Here is a 19367-nt window from a genome sequence, read left to right as displayed (position 1 = left end):
AATTTTCTTTTGACATTTAAAAAAGTTACCTCTCATCCTTCCCATCTTAGAAGATCTAGAGATGTGGGTACACTAGTGAGGTGAAAGTATAAGAGGCTACAGAATATAATGGCTACATCACTCAATTTTGAATGGGAAAAATCTTGGTTCACATCCTACCTTATTAGCTGTGTGCTGTCAAGTTTTTTTCCTATGTAAAATGAGAAGCTTTGAGGTCCCTTCGAGCTCTCTATCTCTGATCCTACGTGTGATTTGGGACAAGTCCCTATACCTCCCTGGGCCTCATTTTCCTCTGTAGCAGGAGGGGATTGGACTAGGTGAACTCTGAGGGTGCTTTGAGCTGGAGACATCAGTCTATGATCCTGTGGACCTGTTTGGTGGTAAGGACTGGGTGAAGAGGGCATGGAGGCAGCAGATAAAGAGCACATGGAAGAGACTTGAGGCTTTGGACAAGAATAGTGGGATATGGAGTCAGAGGGTCCGGACTGGAGTCCTAGCTCTACTCCTGCTACAAAGACCACATCTAGTCTCTCTCAGTGGCTGCTCTTTGTGTACTCCAGGGTGAATTTTTCTTTGACACTCTGCTTGGGCTTCCCTGATTTGGCACTGGTCAAGGCTTGGCCCAAACTGGCTAGTTACTTAACAAATCTCCTTCATAGCTAAGGCAGCCATTTTCTGGTACATATTTCCATTTCCTCCCACTTTGGTCCTGGTCAGTGGGCTTCATGAACACTTTGCCTGGTACATGGCCTCTGGACTTAGCTGCTTGCCCATTTCCTTGGACTGTCCTGCTTAGTGAGCCTCTGACATGGCTGTCTCTCCCTCACAGAAGTAGAAGAACATGGTCATTGGTCTCCCCAGCTTTTCAGGGCAGGGGAAAGCTGGGAGACTGTCTTTGGGCTGACAGTCAGCCTTCTATCGCCTATTGTTTGTATTTATTGAGGAAGCTGAGTAACCTAAGGTCTTCATGTTCTAGGCAAGTTTCTGAGAATACAAATTGCAGGGAAAGCAGGAATCAGTGGAGAGATTTTTCTATTCTGGGAGTCCCCCAGACTTGTTACATGCCCTGTCCCTACCCTGCAGGTGTCTGATCAGGATGCCTTCTTCTCAGCCTCCAGGGGTTCCTGGCTGGATGCTTTGGCCCCCTTAGGGGCTCTGGGTGCCCTGGGTGATGCTCTATGTGGTTAGGGCAGCATCCTGGAGCCTGGGGGGATCCCGGCCCTTTGCCTCAACACTCCTTCATTCAGGGGTGGGGGTAGGGGAGTTTCCCAGAAGTAATTGCTCTTAGTTTCCTACAACCCATGTGTGGTCAGGGGCAGATATGCCTGGGTGTCCCCATGTCCCTCCCACCCTCTGGCCTGATTTTGTCTCCTCATGCCTGGACGAAGGAGGCTGAATCCAGCCTCTGCCCAAGATCACCCCTTTCCTCCTCTGCTCTGGGGGTTGTCAGGAGTCCAAATCCCATTCAGGGGATGGTGGCCTTGGCCTTAGCTGTATGGCCAGAAAGGAAATCTGACCTCCAGTTCACCCCATTAGGGCACCTGGCCTCCCATTCACCCCATTACATAAGGGGAGGCATGTGCACATGGGCATCCTTCAGGCACACTGCCATGTCCTTAGCCCATCCTTGACAGCTTTGGGGATTTCCTTATCAATACTCTCCCAGGGAAGCATGTGTGTATACCTGGTCTCTTTTATGTTTGCTTTGTTTGCCCATCTTTATAAAAGGAGGCCCTTAGATCAAGACAACATGGAAATACACTTTGTCAGCCTGGCAGCAAGGACTACTACCCACCCACCTGCAAGTGCCTTATCACAAACTTCTCCCTATGATTCCCAATACTGGCTGGCTCAGCCTCCTTCTTCAGTATCTCCTTTACCTCAGCTTATGGGGAGAACTTATCCTCCTGAGCCCCTTCTGTCATCCAACAGCCTTCAAGAATTGAGACCCAGGGGGAGAGGGAGGTGGGTTGGTACAACTCCCAAATGGATGAGTTCCTGTAAGATCATTCTGTGATGTTTAAAATCTAAATTGTGGTTGCCTTAAATTAGAAGCTTCAGCACCAGTCTTTGGGCATTAAACATTTATTAAAGCATACAGGTATTCACAAGGAATTCAGAAAGTTAAGAAAAAGAAGTCCTACCTAGCCTAGAGTTCCAGCCTGGTTGGGTTCTTCCTCAAGTCCTCCTCCATGAGCCTGCTTTAATCAGGAACTCTCCAGCAAGCTGATTGGGGAAGCTTTTTATAGGTCTGGAACAGAGGTGGTCCTTACACACTGCTTCAAGCTGATTGGTTGGTATCATTGAGTTCACAGTCCAGCTTCTGAGAACAATTCCTTCTTAAGGGCTAGCCAGGTGTGATTACAATCCAGTTAATCTGAAGTAGGCTAATCAGTAATCAATCACTCTCACTTGATTCAATCAGTCTAGATTAATCTCCAGGTGGGTCTTTGAGTATCTGCTAAATCCCCTTATTTCATCTCAGAATTGAGATGCTTTTTACTCCTCTAAGGACAAAGACCAATTTCTCTCCCATGTCAGACACTAGAAAGGATACTTGAGCTCCTCTTGGCCTCCCCATGGCATCTACCCCAGGATGGATAGGGGAAAGGCAAGGTTCAAAGGACCCCCATATGTGTGCATGGGGATTGGCCTGCTGCCCCAAGTCTGTCCCCACTTCAGTCCATCCTTCATTCAGCCACCAAAGTGATTTTTCCCAAAGCCAAGGTCTGATGCACCCCCAACCCACACTCCATTAGACTCCAATAGCCCTCTGTGCCCTCCAGAGGCAAATAAAAATGCTCTGGTTGTCATTGAGCCCTTCATCACCTACCGCCTCCTCCTTTCCAGTTTTCTTCCACCTTACTATTCTTACTTATACTTACTTAGTCTACTTCTTATGCCACATGACCCTGGCCTTCTGGCTGCCATGAACAAGACCCTCCATCTCCAGTCTCCTGGGCATTCCCTTGATCTGTTTTTCCTGGAATTCTCTTCCTCTTCAACCTGACCTCCCTTAAGGCCCAACTAAAATCCCATCTTTCACTGAAACTTTTTCCCCGTCTCCTCTTAATTCCAGGCCCAGTGCTCTATCCACTTGGCCTGGAGTCAGGAAGACTCATCTTACTGAGTGTCATCTCAGATACTTACTACGTCTGTGACCTTGGGCAAGTCACTTAAGTCTGTCATGTATTTGTTTGCCTCTTGTGTCCCCATTAGACTGTAAGGTCCTCCATGAGGGGAACTGTTTGCCTTTTTTTGTATCCTGAGTACTTAGCACAGTGCCTGGCAGATTAGAGGTGCTTGATAGATGTTTATTCATTGATTGCTATGTTGCTCTGTGTGTCTACTCAGCCTGTCCCTAGGAAATCAATCACAGCTAACAAGATGGGGATTTTCTTGTATTCATAAGAAGGGTATAAAGAGAGTAGAAAAATGGGGGAATATGATACCCTACCTTTAGAGCTAGAAAGGAAATTTAAAACCATAGAAGAATACCCCATGATTTCTTCAAAGGAAGAGGGGAAATGGTTTGCCCAGGGTCCCAAAGTCAGTAGTGATTATGTCCAGAATTAGAATTCAGGGCATGTGACTCTAAATTAACATTTCTACTGGTCTCTCCACTGTACCAGGTTGTCTCCCATTCATTCCCACGGATTCATCATTACCAAGTAGATGGGACTGAACCATGACAAATCTTCCATTAGGATCAGACAATTTTAGCTGTGGAAGAAACATTTTACAGTCAACAAGCATAACTGCCTACTGTGTGCCAGATGCTGTGACAACTGATGGGGATAAGAGGAAAGACAAAAAAAAAACCCCAAGACATTCCTGCCTTTAGGGAGCTCCCAATCTAAAGGCGGGAGACAACATGTCTCTCAATAACTGTATGAACAAGACACACAGTGAATAATTTGGAGATGGTTTGATGTGGGTGAAAGTGGAAGCACTAGACATGGTGTCATGGGGTGCAGAGCACCCCAGAAGTTCTCCGGGGCACATCAAGGAATCTTCTCCTTGAGAAACTAAACCAGAGGACAGATAACGCCTAGAGAGATAAGCGGAACCAAATCGGACTGAGCTAGCTTCGGATTCCCACCCTTAGTTCTGGTCTCCCTTGGGTGTGCCTGTGGCCTTTGTGTCCTGAAGAGAGAGCCACCCCTCACCGAATTCCTCTAATCACTGCCAGTGGGGGATGGTCCTCCACTCCTCACCCAATTCCCCCAGCTACCACCAGTGGGGGATGGTCCTCCCTCACTAAAGGAACTTTTCATAGGCAGATGGTCCACCCCCATCAGTCCTCTATAAAAGTACCTTCCAGTCTCCTGTTTGAGGAGATTTGGTACCTCTGAGCCATGTGCTTTGTGCCTATCTCCCCATGAGAAGTCCAAGGATTTCTTTCATGGTTTCTCTCCCCCCACCCTTCCCTTCCCTGGCTCCTAAATAAACTACCACCTTATTCTAATTACTTTTGTGTGCAAGAGGGTGTAATTCTTTAAAGAAATTCCTAAGAACCCCTAACCCAACCCATACCCCATTTCCCCCCATATCAATGGGAAACTAGAGTGGAGGATGTTTTAAGCCTGTGGATTGGAAAAATCTTGTCCAAGGTCCCACGAGTAGAGATGACAGTTTGTGCATAGGGGGGCATTGATATATTTGCCAAGAATTATGGCCAGCATTCATAAAACACTTAAATAGGGCTTGTTGAGCTCTTTATATAACCTCAGTTAAATCTCACAGCAATCCTGTGAGGAGGAGGGGCTAACAACAATAGTATCCCGAATTTACAGATGAGAAAATGAAGGCTCAGGTCAGTGAAGGGAATCTTCCTGGTTAGAAAGGCTGAGCCAGGGCACACCCAACCACTGAACTTCTAGTAAGTACTCAGCACTACAGGGAGAATGGAGGGGGAAACAGTGGAAAGAACTGGATCTGGAATCATGGGACCTGACGTTGAAACTTGCCTGCTAGTTTTACCACCTGTGATCTTGGGGAAGTCCCTGGTCCTCTCTGTGACTTGGGTTCCTCATCTGTAAAATGGGTCAATCTTGAAACTAATGAAACCAATAGATTTGACAAAATGAAGGTCTTTAATCAGCACAAAAGACTTACACTTGATGGTACCCCATAGCAAGTGTTAGGAGTACCTAGAGTGGGATTGGGAACACAATTTATATAGAATATTATGATAGAGTAAAGAAATTACCTTTAGGAGGGGGGAGTCTGAGGTTTACAAAATAATGAGAAGCCAGAATGGTAATACTAGGTCAGCCCCAGGTAATTCACTGGCTTGGGAATAGAGACCAGGGCGGGATCAGTCAGTTCTCAGTCAGCTGTGGTTGTCATTTCCTCTTGGCCAAGAGGAAGTCTGGAATTCTGCTGATGACTGAAAAGATGTGACAAGGGTCCAATGTTTAGCTGGAAAAAGTTATCCTGCTAAAGTTGATTTGATTTATATAGGGGGTTGAATTTTTAACATATTTACCAATGTTGAAAAATAATTTGCTAATGGGAGTAGATAATACAGAAAGACTAATGAGTCGGGTACATTCAGTAGCTGGTACAGGGACATAGGATGGAAAAGTTCTAAATGAATGTAAGCTGGGGCAAGGAACACAGGATTCTCAGGGGTCTACCCCTGCTGTTGTCTGCTTCTTTTTCCAGGTCAGATGGAGTTTTGTATCACTTTAGTGGGCTGTGCTGTCCACTGGGAGATTAGAGCCTTCTTCACATGTTATAGGTATATCCAGCTGTCAATTCCCTTCAGTATTGCAGAAGAGGAGTTGGTCAGCAGGACTCGGTAGGGCCTTTTCTTTGGGTTCCAACTGCAAGGTAGACTAATTCAGGATTGAGTCTCTAGAAAATGACTGAGAAACATGATAGTTAAGGTCTCAAAAAGGGTTTTTTTTTGTGTGTGTGTGTTTTTAGTGAGGCAATTGGGGTTAAGTGACTTGCCCAGGGTCACACAGCTAGTAAGTGTTAAGTGTCTGAGGCCGGATTTGAACTCAGGTACTCCTGACTCCAGGGTCAGTGCTCTATCCACTGCAAATCTTATGACTTTTTCTTCCCAGTGACTCCCTCACCACCAAGGTTTCCCTTCTGTCCTACTGCTAGAATTCACTCAAAACTTTTTGAAGGGGCAGCTAGGCGGCGCAGAGGAAGGGTAGGAGGACAGGACCAGCAGAAAGGGAAGGAGTAGCAGGAGGGGCAGGGGCAGGGGCAGGTTCAGCAGAACAAAGAAAAAGATCTTACCTCCTACACTTCCAACCATGCACATGCAGGATCCTCGGGAATTAGTGGGGAGGCAGGTAAAGGAGACAAGGGGAGGGGAAGACAGTGAAGGGCAGACAGACCTCCCAAGGCTCCCTGCTCAGGCTCCAGAGAACAGGGGACCCAAATCACCTCCTCCTCCTCCAAAGACACAAAGGACTGGGGCAGCTAGGTGGCGCAGTGGATAGAGCACCCGCTCTGGAGTCAGGAGGACCTGAGTTCAAATCCGGCCTCAGACACTTAACACTTACTAGCTGTGTGACCCTTGGCAAGTCACTTAACCCCAATTGCCTCACAAAAAAAAAAGACACAAAGGACTGATAGGATGGCGGATCAGGAGATAGTGACATCACAGTAGGGGTGGGGTAGTGGTGGTGCTGGCCAATGGGAGACAGGAGAGCCTGGACCACTGAGAGAGCAGAGATGACCTCCTCCCTGAGCAGAGGGAGAAAGGATGTCTGAAGGATATAGGGAGGGGAGGGGGCTCTGTGACATCATTCCAGGGGAGTGGGACATGCCAACCCACCTTCTGCCCTTTCTTTGTTCTGAGAAATCTTGGTCCTAGCTTTTACATTTTGCCAAACGAATTTTCAAGAAATGACACAACAAGGGGCAGCTAGGTGGCGCAGTGGATAAAGCACCGCCCTGGATTCAGGAGTACCTGAGTTCAAATCCGGCCTCAGACACTTGACACTTACTAGCTGTGTGACCCTGGGCAAGTCACTTAACCCCCATTGCCCAGCAAAAAAAAAAAAAAAGAAAAGAAAAGAAAAAGAAATGACAACAGCTTAGTTATCATGAGATATCAACAGATTAAAAACCATCACTTCAGCACCAAATACAACAGATAGCTCCACCAAGTATCCTCTCTGTAAGTCCCCTAATCTAGTCATCGGCAGGCATGCATGCAATAAAGGAAACCAGATGAGGGAGAAAAGGGGAAGGGGAAGAAGTCGATCACTATCTCCTCTCTTCCTAAGTCCAAGGTCAAGCAGGTGCAGGACAGGAGGGAGGGAGGAAGAAAGGAAATAGGAAGAAAAGAAGGCAGCCTCCACTTGAGGAGGGAAGGGAGCATCCCAAAGGCTTTACCCAGTTGGCCACCAACCCACCCTATTGCCTCCCAAGGACTGAGTCCTTAAGACAAAGACCTGGGCAGGAAAGTCGCCCTAGGCAAACTGGAAGTCTGGGCAACCCTGGAGAGACAGGCACACACAGTTATACATATGTATACATAAACACACACTCTCATCTACTCACACAAGATCCCACTTACACACACAGTACATGCATAAGCAATGGTATCAGTACTGCTGCAACACACCACCCACATCCCCTAGAGCACTAAGACAAGGTCATGGGGGCAGGAAGATTCTGGAGAACTTTGGGGGGAATCTAAGAGAAGAATAAGGAGGGGAAAGGTAGGGGAAATAAGAGGAGGAGTGGTAGGGGAAGGAAAGGAAGGGGCAGGAGGGCAGGGGCAGCAGGAGAGGGAGAGCTTACTTCACCCATCCTCAGTTAAGCACATGCAGCTCTCTTGGGAATTGGTCAGGGGGGAAAGAAGGAGGTAAAGGAGGGGTAGACAGCAGAGGATAAGGGGCAGGCAGACCTCCAGGCGTCCAGGGCCCCATGCCCAGCCTCCATGGAACTGGGGACCCAAACCACCTCCTTCTCCCAAGACACAAAGGACTGATGCTGGTGGAGGACCAGCATAAAGTGACATCATCATAGGGGTGGGGTGGTGGTGGTGCTGGCTGACCTCAGCCAATGGGAGACAGGAGAGGTGGGACCACTGAGGGAGCAGGGATGATCTCACCCCTGAGCAGAGGGAGGAAGGATGCAGGAGGGAGGGAGTTCTGGGAAGAGGCTCTGTGACATCCTTCCAGAGGAGTGGGGAGCCCCGACCTTCTGCCCTTTGTTCTAAGAAAGCCTTATCCCTGCTTTTACCTTTTACCAAATGAGTTTTCAAGAACTGACACAACAACTTAGTTAACATGAGATATCAACAGATAAAACCCATCACTTCAACACCAAAGACAATGTATAGTTCCACCAAGTATCCTTTCAGCAAGGCCAGATCTAGTTCTAGGCACACACATGCATGCCTCAGAGGAAGCCCAAGGGCACATGGCAGCACAACCACCCTGTGACTCTTCAAACACATGATGGATGCCACAGGCTGATGCACACAGACCCACACTGGTCATCTGCCACCCCCACCAAGCTGTGTGAGTCCAAAGTAAACATGCTGTTGTTAAATTCAGTGACTTGAGAGTGCTCCACCTCATGCCAACAGTGATTTTGAACTGAGCACTAGCATTAGGTCAGGATCTCACATTTGGTATTGTAAAGAATTAATTGTTATTTGAGGGTTTTATGACCCCATCTTTTGGCTAGAATTAAAACAAAAACAAACCTTGGCACGTGCACTCACCTCTGGGGCTCCACAAATGGCACAGTGCTCCACCCACTGGTTGTAGCCATCACCATGGCATTGGCACCTCACATCATCACCACTCACTGATGCTTACATGGCCCTGGGAAAATTATAATGATTGGAAGCCTAGTGAGGGCAGTCATGTGACTGTCAGAGTGGCCAGCCAATTGGTTGGGCGCTGTCTGGGGTCTGCTGGGAAGAAGGGAGAAGATTATACTCAGTTTTGCTGGGTATGTGATTTTTGGCTAAGTCCCAGTTCCTTTGCCCTCTGGAATATCATATTCCATGCCCTTCGGTTCTTTAATGTAGAAGCTGCTAGATCTTGCTTTATCCTTATTGGAGCTTCACAGTATTTGAATTCCTTTTTTCTAGCTGCTTGCAGTATTTTCTCCTTGACCTGAGAGTTCTGGAATTTGGCTATAATATTCCTGGAGGTTTTCCTTTTGGGATCTCTTTCAGGAGGTGATCAGTGGATTCTTTCAATTTCTATTTTAGCTTCTGCTTCTAGAATATCAGGGCAATTTTCCCTCAATCTCTTGGAGGATGGTGTCTAAGCTCTTGTTTTGGTCATGGTTTTCAGGTAGTCCAATGATTTTCAAATTATCTCTCCTTTATTTTCTAGGTCAGCTGTTTTTCCAAGGAGATATTTCACATTGCCCTCTATTTTTTCATTCAATTGGATTTGCTTTGCTGTGTCTTGGTTTCTCATAAGGTCACTAAGCTTCCATTTGTTCAATCCTAATCCTTAGGCAGTTATTTCCATCAGACAGTTTTTTAATCTCCTTTTCCATTTGGCTTTTAAAACCTGTTGACTTTTTTCTCGTGACTCTCCTGCATCGCTCTCATTTCCCTTTCCATTCTTTCCTCCTTTTCTCTACATCTTCTTTCTATTTCTCCTACTTTCTCTTCAAAGTCCCTTTTGAGAGCTTCCATGGCCTGAGACCAGTTCATATTTTTCTTGGAAGCTTTGGATGTTGGAGCTTGGACCCTGTTATTATCTTCTTCTTCTGAGGTTGTATTGTGGTCTGCCTTACCCCCAAAGTTTTCAATGGTCTTCTGCTTTCTCTGCCTGCTCATCCTGGCTTACTATTTCTTGGCTTTTAACTCCTTCTTAAAGTGTGGCGCTGCTTCCAGGACACACTGTTCAAGCTACAGCATGGCCTAGGGGATGGTTGGGCTCCTTCTCAGCCTACCTGGCCTTGCTTTCATTTGATTTTAAACCCTCCACTGTGGAGTGGGGGTGGGGTTGTGGGGCTGCTTCTCCGCTCCACTCCGGTTCTCATCTTCAGAGGGTCCCAGGTGTTTTGGGTTGAGGGGGGGGCAGGCTTTAATCTCAGCTGGCCTGTTCTCAGGTCAGGAGATAACCTTGGGCCTATTTACTAAGAAACCAACCAGCAAAGCTTTCTGTGGTGTGGTTCTCAGCTTCCGATGAGACTGCTCCCCTGCTCCCCTCCCCCACCTTGGCCTTCAGCCGCTCAGGATTTCTTCCTGGTTGCCCACTGGGGTGGGACAGTCAAATCCTTCCCCTCAATCCACTGGTACCCCTGCACTTACCCCCCCCCCCAGGCCAGCCGTTCAGTCCGACCGCGCGCTAAGTTCCAGAAGACGCCGGTGCTGCAGTGGATTCCAAGGCACTGGGGCAAATTCCTCTGGCGGGTGTTTGGTGTGTCGGCCTGATTGTGGGGTTAGGCTTTATTCGTGGCCCAGCACGGCCCCCTGAAATCTATCTATAGCTGGAGAAAACTCTCAGCCCGTATTTTTATGAGTTTTTCTGCCCCAAGGGTTCTTTTATTGCTATTTTTGGGGTTATTGTATCAGGAGCCCTGTGAGCTTAATGTCTTTCCCCCACCATCTTGGCTCCACCCCCCAAAATTCCTTCTTTGTAACAGAATGGAGGAGGGGAAGCTGACTCTATATTACTATGGTAGGGATGCATTTGCTTGGAAGAAATGGTGGGTAAAGTGATCTTCCCAACACAGGTCTTGCCATGTCACTCCCCTATTCAAGAAACTCCTCAAGGCTCAAAAATAAGATTGTTTGGCAGTCAAAACCCACCATAAACTTTCCCCTAGATTTGCATTCTTTCTACACCCTTTCCTTCCCCTGCTCAGGTAGTCCATGACTCAATGAAACGGACCTCCTTGCTGGTCTTTGCACAAGACCCTCAATTTCCCAGCTCTAGCCCTTTTCAGGAGCTGTCCCCTTTCCCTGCAGTGCTTTCCCTCCTCATCTCCACCTCCTGGTTTCCCTGACTTCTTTCAAATCAAAGTTATCATCCCAGCTTTTATTAGAAGCATTTTCCATGTCCTCCTTAGTTCTGGGGCCTTCATTCTATCTTTTTTTGTCGGGTAATGAGGATTAAGTGACTTGCCTGGGGTCACACAGCTAGTAAGTGTCAAATGTCTGAGGCTGGATTTAAACTCAGGTCCTCCTGAATCTGGGGCTGGTGCTTTATCCACTCTGCCACTTAACTGCCCTGGCCTTCATTCTCTTGCTTATTTCCAAATCATCCTGTACAGAGCCTTTTTGTATTTACCTTTTTGTATATTTCCTCCCCTATGAGCCTGTAAAGGCCTTGAGAAAAGGGATTGTCTTTTGTTTTTCTTTGTGTCTTTAGTGCTTGAGCTTTGCAGAAACTTAAGAAATGTTTATGGACTGAATCCCTGACCATTAGATCTGTCAAAGAACTCAATTCAGGCCAAGAAGAAGCTGTTGAATGCTCACGAGGTAAAAGTGGATAGGTTTTGGCAATAACATTTCTTTTGACATTTAAAAAAGAAATTTACCTCTCATGCTTCTAGGCTTAGAACATCTAGAGATGTGGGTACACTATTGAGATGAAATTATAAGAGGCAGCAGAATATAATGGCTACATCACTCAATTTTGATTCAGGAAATCTCGGTTCACATCCTACCTTATTAGCTGTGTGCTGTCAGTTATTTTTTCCTATGTAAAATGAGAAGGTTCCATTAGTTGACCTTTGAGGTCCCTTCCAACTCTATATCTCTGATCCCAAGTGTGATTTGGGGCAAGTCCCTATACCTCCCTGGGCCTCATTTACCTCTGTAGCAGGAGGAGATTGGACTAGGTGCACTCTGAGGGTGCTTTGAACTGGAGACATCAGTCTATGATCCTGTGGACCCATTTAGTGACGTAAGGTAAGGACTGGGTGAAGAGGGCATGGAGGCAGCAGATAGAGAGCACATGGAAGAGACTTGAGGCTTTGGACAAGAATAGTGGGATATGGAGTCAGAGGGTCCAGACTGGAGTCCCAGCTCTACTGCTTCCACAAAGACCACATCTAGAGTCTCTCTCAGTGGCTGCTCTTTGTGTACTCCAGGGTGAATTTTTCTTTGACACTCTGCTTGGGCTTCCCAGATTTGACACTGGTCAAGTCTTGGCCCAAACTGGCTAGTTATTTAACAAATCTCCTTCATAGCTAAGGGCAGCCATTTTCTTGACATATTTCCTCCCAGTTTTGTTTGTCCTGGTCAGTGGGCTTCATGAACACTTTGCCTGGTTCATGGCTTCTGGGCTTGGCTGCTTGCCCATTTCCTTCTATTTGCCTTCTTAGTGAGCCTCTGACATGGCTGCCTCTCCTTCACACAAGTAGAAAAGCATGGTCATTGGTCTCCCCAGCATCTCAGGGCAGGGGACACCTGGGAGACTGTCTTTGGGCTGACCCTCAACCTTCTGCCATGTATTGCCTGTATTTACTGAGGAGGCTGAGTCACCTAAGGTCTCCATGTTCTGGGAAAGTTTCTAAGACTACAAACTGCAGGCAGAGTAGGAATCGGTGGAGAGATTTTTCTATTCTTGGAGTCCCCCACACTTATCACATGTCCCATCCCTATCCCTGCAGCTGTCTGTTCAGGATGCCTTCTTCTCAGCCTCCAGGGGCTCCTGGCTAGATGTCTGGGCCCCCTCAGAGGCTATGGGTTCCCTGTGTAAGGATCCTTGTGGGTAGTGCAGCACGTTGGAGCCTGGGGGGATCCCAACCCTCTACCTCAACACTCCTTCATTCAGGGGTGGGGGGAAGGAAGTTCTCCAGGAGTAATTGCCCTCAGTTTCCTACAGCCCAGGTGTGGTCAGGGGCAGACATACCTGGGTGCTCCCATGTCCCTCCCAGCCCCTGGCCTGATTTTGTCTCCTCATGCCTGGACAAGGGAGGCTGAGTCCAGCCTCGGCCCCAGATCACCCCTTTCCTCCTCTGCTCTGGGGGTTGTTAGGAGTCCAAATCCCATTCAGGAGATGGTGGCCTTGGCTTTAGCTGTATGTAAATATGGTTGTCTGTCCATGGGGGCATAGATATATTTGCCAATAATTATCACCAACAGTTGTAAAGCACTTGAATAAGGCTTGTTGAGCTCATTCATTATATAACCTCAGTTGCAGCTCATAGGAGCCCTGTGAGGAGGAGGTACCAACAATATTGTTCCCATTTTACAGATGGGAAAATGAAGGATCAGGTCAGCAAAGGGATTCTTCATGGTTAGAAAGGCTGAGCCAGGGCACACCCACCACCCAAATTCTAGTAAGTATTCAAAACTACAGAGAGAATGGAGGGGGAAACAGTGGAAAGAACTGGATTTGGAATCATGGGACCTGACTTTGAAACTTGCCTACTAGTTTTTACTACATGTGATCTTGGGGAAGTCCCCTGCCCTCTCTTTGCCTTGGGTTACTCATTTGTAAAATGTATCAATCTGGAAATTAATTAAACCAAACAATATGACAAAATTAAGGTCTTTAATCAGGGCAAAAAGGTTACACCTTATGGTACCCCATAGCAAGTGCTAGGAGTACCTGAAGAGTGGTATTGGGAACAGAGTTTATATAGGATATTATGACAGAGAGAGGGAAGAGATTACCTTTGGGAGGGGTGAGTTTGAGGTTTACAAAATAATGAGAAGCCAGAATGGTCATACTGGGTCAACAACAGGCAATTCATTGGCTTGGGAATAAAACCAAGGGCAGGATCAGTCAATTCTCAGTCAATTGTGGTTGTCATTTCATCCTCTTGGCCAAGAGGAAGTCTGGAATTCTGCTGATGACTAAAAAGATGTGACAAGGGTCCAATGTTTTACTGGAACAAGTGTTATCCTGCTAAGTTAATTTGATTTATGAAGTGGGTTGAGTTTTTACATATTTACCAATTCTGAAAAATAATTAGCTAATGTGAATAGATAATAGGGAAAGAATAACAAGTTGGGTACATTAAGTATCTGGTACAGGGACATAGGTTGCAAAAATTCTAAATTAATATAAGCTGGGACAGGGTACACAAGATTCTCAGGCCATGTCCCATGTCTTGGGAAAGGGGTCTACCCCTGCTGTTGTCTGCTTCTTTTCCCAGGTTAGGTGGAATCTGGTATCACTGGTAGTGGACTGGGCTGTCCATTGAGGGATTGGAGCCTTCTTCAGATGTCATAGGTGCATCCAGCTGTCAATTCCCTTCAGTTTTGCTGCAAAGGGGTTGGTCACCAGGACTCGATAGGGCCTTTTCTTTGGGTTCCAACTTCAAGGCAGACTGATTCAGGATTGAGTCCCTAGAAAATGACTGCAAAATAAGATAGTTAAGGTCTCAAAATGTTCTCAGTGAATCCCAGCAGTTGGACAGAAGGTAAACCTTGGTTGTGAGGGAGTCACTAGGGGGGAAAGGAGGGAGGGGCATAAGGTGCCCAGTGATCATTTCAAAGGGTAAAAGAGAATATTTACCAAAAAGGGTCACCGTACGTTTCAGAGGACCTAGGGCTTTTGGTCATGGCAGACCCCAAACATCCATATATTTGCTAGCTGAATCTTAATTCCATTGATAAATTCTAACAGACTAGAGGATTAGAGATGCTTGGCTAGGTCTGCTGCAGTGGCTTGCTTGCAAGGAAAAGCCTCCACCCATCATGGAAAACATACAGACTATGACTAATACAAACTTATAACTAGAGGAGGGGAGGAACTAAATAGAATCAATTGGCTAGGTTTGAAAGGGGGCCTCGGAGAGAGGGTATTTCCCCAGCAGAGGTTTTAGGGGCTTGTTACCATTATATTTGGGACAGATTCCACATTGTAGATAAACATTATGTGCAGTGGGTCTCATTTTCCCCACTAATATTTGTAGCCCAAACTAAGTAGTCTGTCAGGGATCCAGTGACTTAAAGAGTTCAGGTATTCCATCCCAAGAACACACAGTGAGATTCAGAGAGGACTGGGCATCCATTTAGCCCATACCAGAGCCCAGAATTTTTCCTTTTTGCATGCTTCTCTTCTTTGTCTGTCTTGGATGGGACAAGGCATGGCCTCTTAGACAACAGTAAGTTCTGCTAGGGTCAATGCTAATTTGAGGGCAGGCCCAGCAGATGTAAAGGAAGACAGACCTATGGGGATGGGGGGCTTCTGAGAAGTCTGCTTGGCATGCAGGTCATCAAAGGCATTACCCTATGCGTGGGGAGAGTCTTCATGGGAGTGTCTTGTAACTTTAACGGCCACTGCTACTGGCAACAAAAGAGAGGAAGTCAGGAACCCTCGACATTTCCACAACATCCTGAAATCATGTGCCACCCCAAAAGCATACCTGCTATCCATGTAAATATCCACTCATTTCCCTTTTGGCAATTCACAAGATGGTGTCAGAGCTTCAAGTTCAGCTTGTTGAGCTGAAGAGGCCAAAGGAAGGGGTCCTGATTCAGTGGCCTGCTAAGTGGTGGTGATAACATGTGTAGAAGTTAATTAACCAGAATCATTTGGAGGCAGGAACCATCAGTGTACCAGGAATAATGTGACCCAAGAGCCACCATTTGATTAACACCATTGACCAGATTTAGGAATAGCTGTGGACACATTATATCAGGCATTTGCCAGAGTCTCTCATGATGTCAGGGTATACAAAAAGACAAATGGGGGCCAAACAAAAAGAAGAATTTGAACTCTTTCAACCACCTTACCCAGATTGTGGAAGTTATTGTCAGCCTGGAGGGAGGACTCTGGTGAAGTTTTTGTACTACATTTTCTTCAGTGACTTGCATTCATTCATTCATTCATTCATTCATTCATTCATTCATTAATTCACTAAACTAGCATTGATTCAACCATCCATAATTCAGACAATGGAAATTAAAAAATCTTAAAACAAACCAATCTTTACTTTTGAGGACCTTAAATTCTATGGGGACACAAGCATAGAGATGGCATGTTTATCAAGATTTCAGATGACATGAAGCAAGCAGTAGTAAATCAGAATGAAGTCACAAACACATCAGGAAATGTTGAAATAAAAGGTTAAGTTTAACCACAAAGGCCTAATAATAGGCTAAGATGTTCACCTGTAAACCTAAGTTAAAAAATTGGTTTCAGCAAGTAGAAGATGAAGATCTGGTATAACAAAACAGCAAGTGTGGAAAATGACATGGAATTTAATTGACTAAAGCTAAATATAAATCAATACTGTGCCCTGGTTGTCAAAAAAGTTAATTCATTTTAGGCTGTTTTCAAAGAAACATGACAGCCCAGGAGAAGATCCAAAGTCCAGACACCAGGGCTAGGAGCAAGGATGGGGGAGAGGTGTCCAAGAGGGTGATTTAGGCTGGATCTCCTAACAATGAAGAACTACCCAAAATATAATGAGCTGCCTGAGGGTGAGGGGGTGAGGGTGTGTGTGTGTGTGTGTTGGGGGGGGGTCACTTTCAAGTTTTAAACAAAGAATGAGCAGTAGTCTAGGAGGTCACAGAGAGCATTCATCCTCAGACAAGGGTTGCACTAGTTGGCCTCTGATATCCTTTCCAACTGTAAGATTCAGTGTTTCCGTGCTAGTCAGCCCCTTTATCCAGGGGCAAGAATGAGTAAACCCATAGGCGCATTCTCACTTACAAAACCTGCCCCTGGGAAGCTGCCACCCTCTCCCTCCCTTTCCTTTCCCATTATCCTCCCCTCCCCCCTTCTCCCCTAGTTTTCTTCCTCTCCTCCCTTTCATCATCCCTTCCTTCCACTAGCTTTATATTCATGAAGTGACCACAGCAGTGGGCCCTCCTTTATGCAGGTGAGGAAGAAAGGAGAAAGGGTAGAAGAGAAGAGGAAGAGGGAAAGGTTTGGACACTAGAAAGCGCTGCTGGGCCCTTCCTCATTCCTGGATCTAATCCAGGCTTGTCTATGTGCCTTCACTGCATGAGGAGTGTGGCTCTCTCTCCAAAGCACTTTTCTGGCTAAATCTTGGGGGTGGACGGAGAGGCTCAATTGTTTCCAAAAGGGATTGAGCTCATCCACCTCTTTCCTCAGCTCAGCACAGTTCCTTTGGGCATGGTGATCAGGGATTGGTAGGTCTCTACAGATATCTTTGGTGCCACCTGGATCTAAAACAGCTGCTGATACCATCCCTTCCATGTGTCCAAATCAGAGTAAGGAGGCAGTTTCCAGGAATTCCAAGTGGTGAGCTTTGTGAAATCTACACTGGATCCTTTCCTATCCACTACCACTTCCTCCTGCCCCAGTTCCCATCCCCATTTTTTTTTGCAGGGCAATGGGGGTTAAGTGACTTGCCCAGGGTCACACAGCTAGTAAGTGTCAAGTGTCTGAGGCCAGATTTGAACTCAGGTACTCCTGAATCCAGGGCTGGTGCTTTATCCACTGCGCCACCTAGCCGCCCCTCCCATCCCCATTTTAATCCTTTAGGCCAGGATTCCTGATCCCAGCAGTGATGTAGCTGTGGAGATTGAAAAGGACAAACTCACCTCCAACGAAGAGGGAATTCAAACAATGATTAAGAGCAATTTTGCTCAGTTGTATGCCAAGAAATCTGAAATCTGAGTGAAAGAGATGAATATTTGCAAAAATATTAATTGCCCAAATTAAGAGAAGAGGAATTAGAACACTTAAATAATGCTGTCTTATTATACTATATATCTTAAATAATTCAGAAAATGAGCAAGCATCAAGGAGATCCCTAGGTAAAAATCCCCAAGACCAGATGGATTTACATTTTAATTCTATCAAACATTTAAACATTAAATAGTTCTAATGCTCTATAAATGATTTGGAAAAGAAATAGATAAAGAAGGAGTCCTACCAGTTTCCTTTTATGACACAAATATTGTGTTGATACCTAAACCAGAAAGAGCAAAAACAGTGGAAAAGAGCTACAGACCAATATAATCCAAGAATAGTGAATGAAATAAATACTAACAAGGGGATTACAACTATGTATCAAAAAGATCATACCCTATGACCAGTTGGGATTTATACCAGTAGTGCAGGGCTGATTCAATATTAAGAAAGCTATCAAGAAAATTGACCATATCAATAAGAAAAAAAGAACAAAAATTGCATGATTATCTCAACAGACGCAGAAAAAGCTTTCAACAAAATGCAGTACCTGTTCCTATTAAAACATTAGAGAACAAAGTAATAAATGGAGCTTTAAAAAAAATAAGTGTTATGTATCTAAAACCATCAACAAACATCATCTATAATGGGGATAGGCTAGAAGCCTTACCATTAAGATTAGTGGTGAAGCAGGGCAGCTAGGTGGCGCAGTGGATGGAGCAACGGCCCTGTATTCAGGAGTACCTGAGTTCAAATCCGGCCTCAGACACTTGACACTTACTAGCTGTGTGACCCTGGGCAAGTCACTTAACCCCCATTGCCCCCCCCAAAAAAAGATTAGTGGCGAAGAAGGATGCCCATTATCACCTCTATTATTCAATACTATTCTAGAAATGATAGCTACAGCAATTAAGAAAAGAAAACCACATTGAAGGAATTAGAATAGGCAGTAAGGAAAAAAACTCCTTCTTGCAGATGATATGATGATATGCTTATATAATCCTACAGAATCAACTAAAATCTTGTTGAAATAATTAACTTCAGCAAACTTATAGGATGTAAAATAAACTCACATAAATCATCAGCATCGCTATATATTACCAACAAAGTCCTGCAAGAACAGACACAAAGAGAAATTCAATTTAAAATAACCATAGACAATAGAAAATACTTGGGAGGCTACCTGAAAGACAAAATCTAGCAATTATATGAGCACAACTGCAAAACATTTTTCATAGAAATAACATCACATCTAAACAAGTAGAAAAATATTCACTGCTCATGGGTAAGCCAAGCCAGCATAATAAAATGACAATTCTACATAAATTCATTTACTTATTCAGTTCCAGATCAATTAAATTTTGAAAAATTTATAGAGCTCAGAAAAAACCCTAAAAAAATCATATGGAAGAAGAAAAGATCTAGAATATCAAGGGAATCAATGAATAAAAAAGCACAGGAAGGCGACTTACCAAATCTCTCATCAAAAAAGCTGGTACAGGGGAAGAAAGAGTGTGGAGGATCAATGAATTATATTAGGAACACAATAGATAGTACTCAATGATCATAGCAATCTTCTGTTTGATAAACCAAACAGCCAAGATCTGGGGACAAGAAATCAGTATCTGACAAAAATTGTTGGTAAAAATGGAAAACAGCTTAGGAGAAACTAGGTATAGATGCACCTCTGACTTTGTATATAAAAATTAGCTCAAAATCAGTACCTAATTTAATAAAAAAGGGTGATGAATTAGGCAAGCATGGAATATTATACCTGTCACATGTTATGAGGAATGTATGGACCACCTTATTATCCACAAGGATTTTATGAAACCCTGGATTAAT

This window comes from Dromiciops gliroides, chromosome X, assembly GCF_019393635.1.
Source record: "Dromiciops gliroides isolate mDroGli1 chromosome X, mDroGli1.pri, whole genome shotgun sequence".
Classification (NCBI taxonomy): domain Eukaryota; kingdom Metazoa; phylum Chordata; class Mammalia; order Microbiotheria; family Microbiotheriidae; genus Dromiciops; species Dromiciops gliroides.
Note: the sequence above shows the minus strand (reverse complement) of the source record.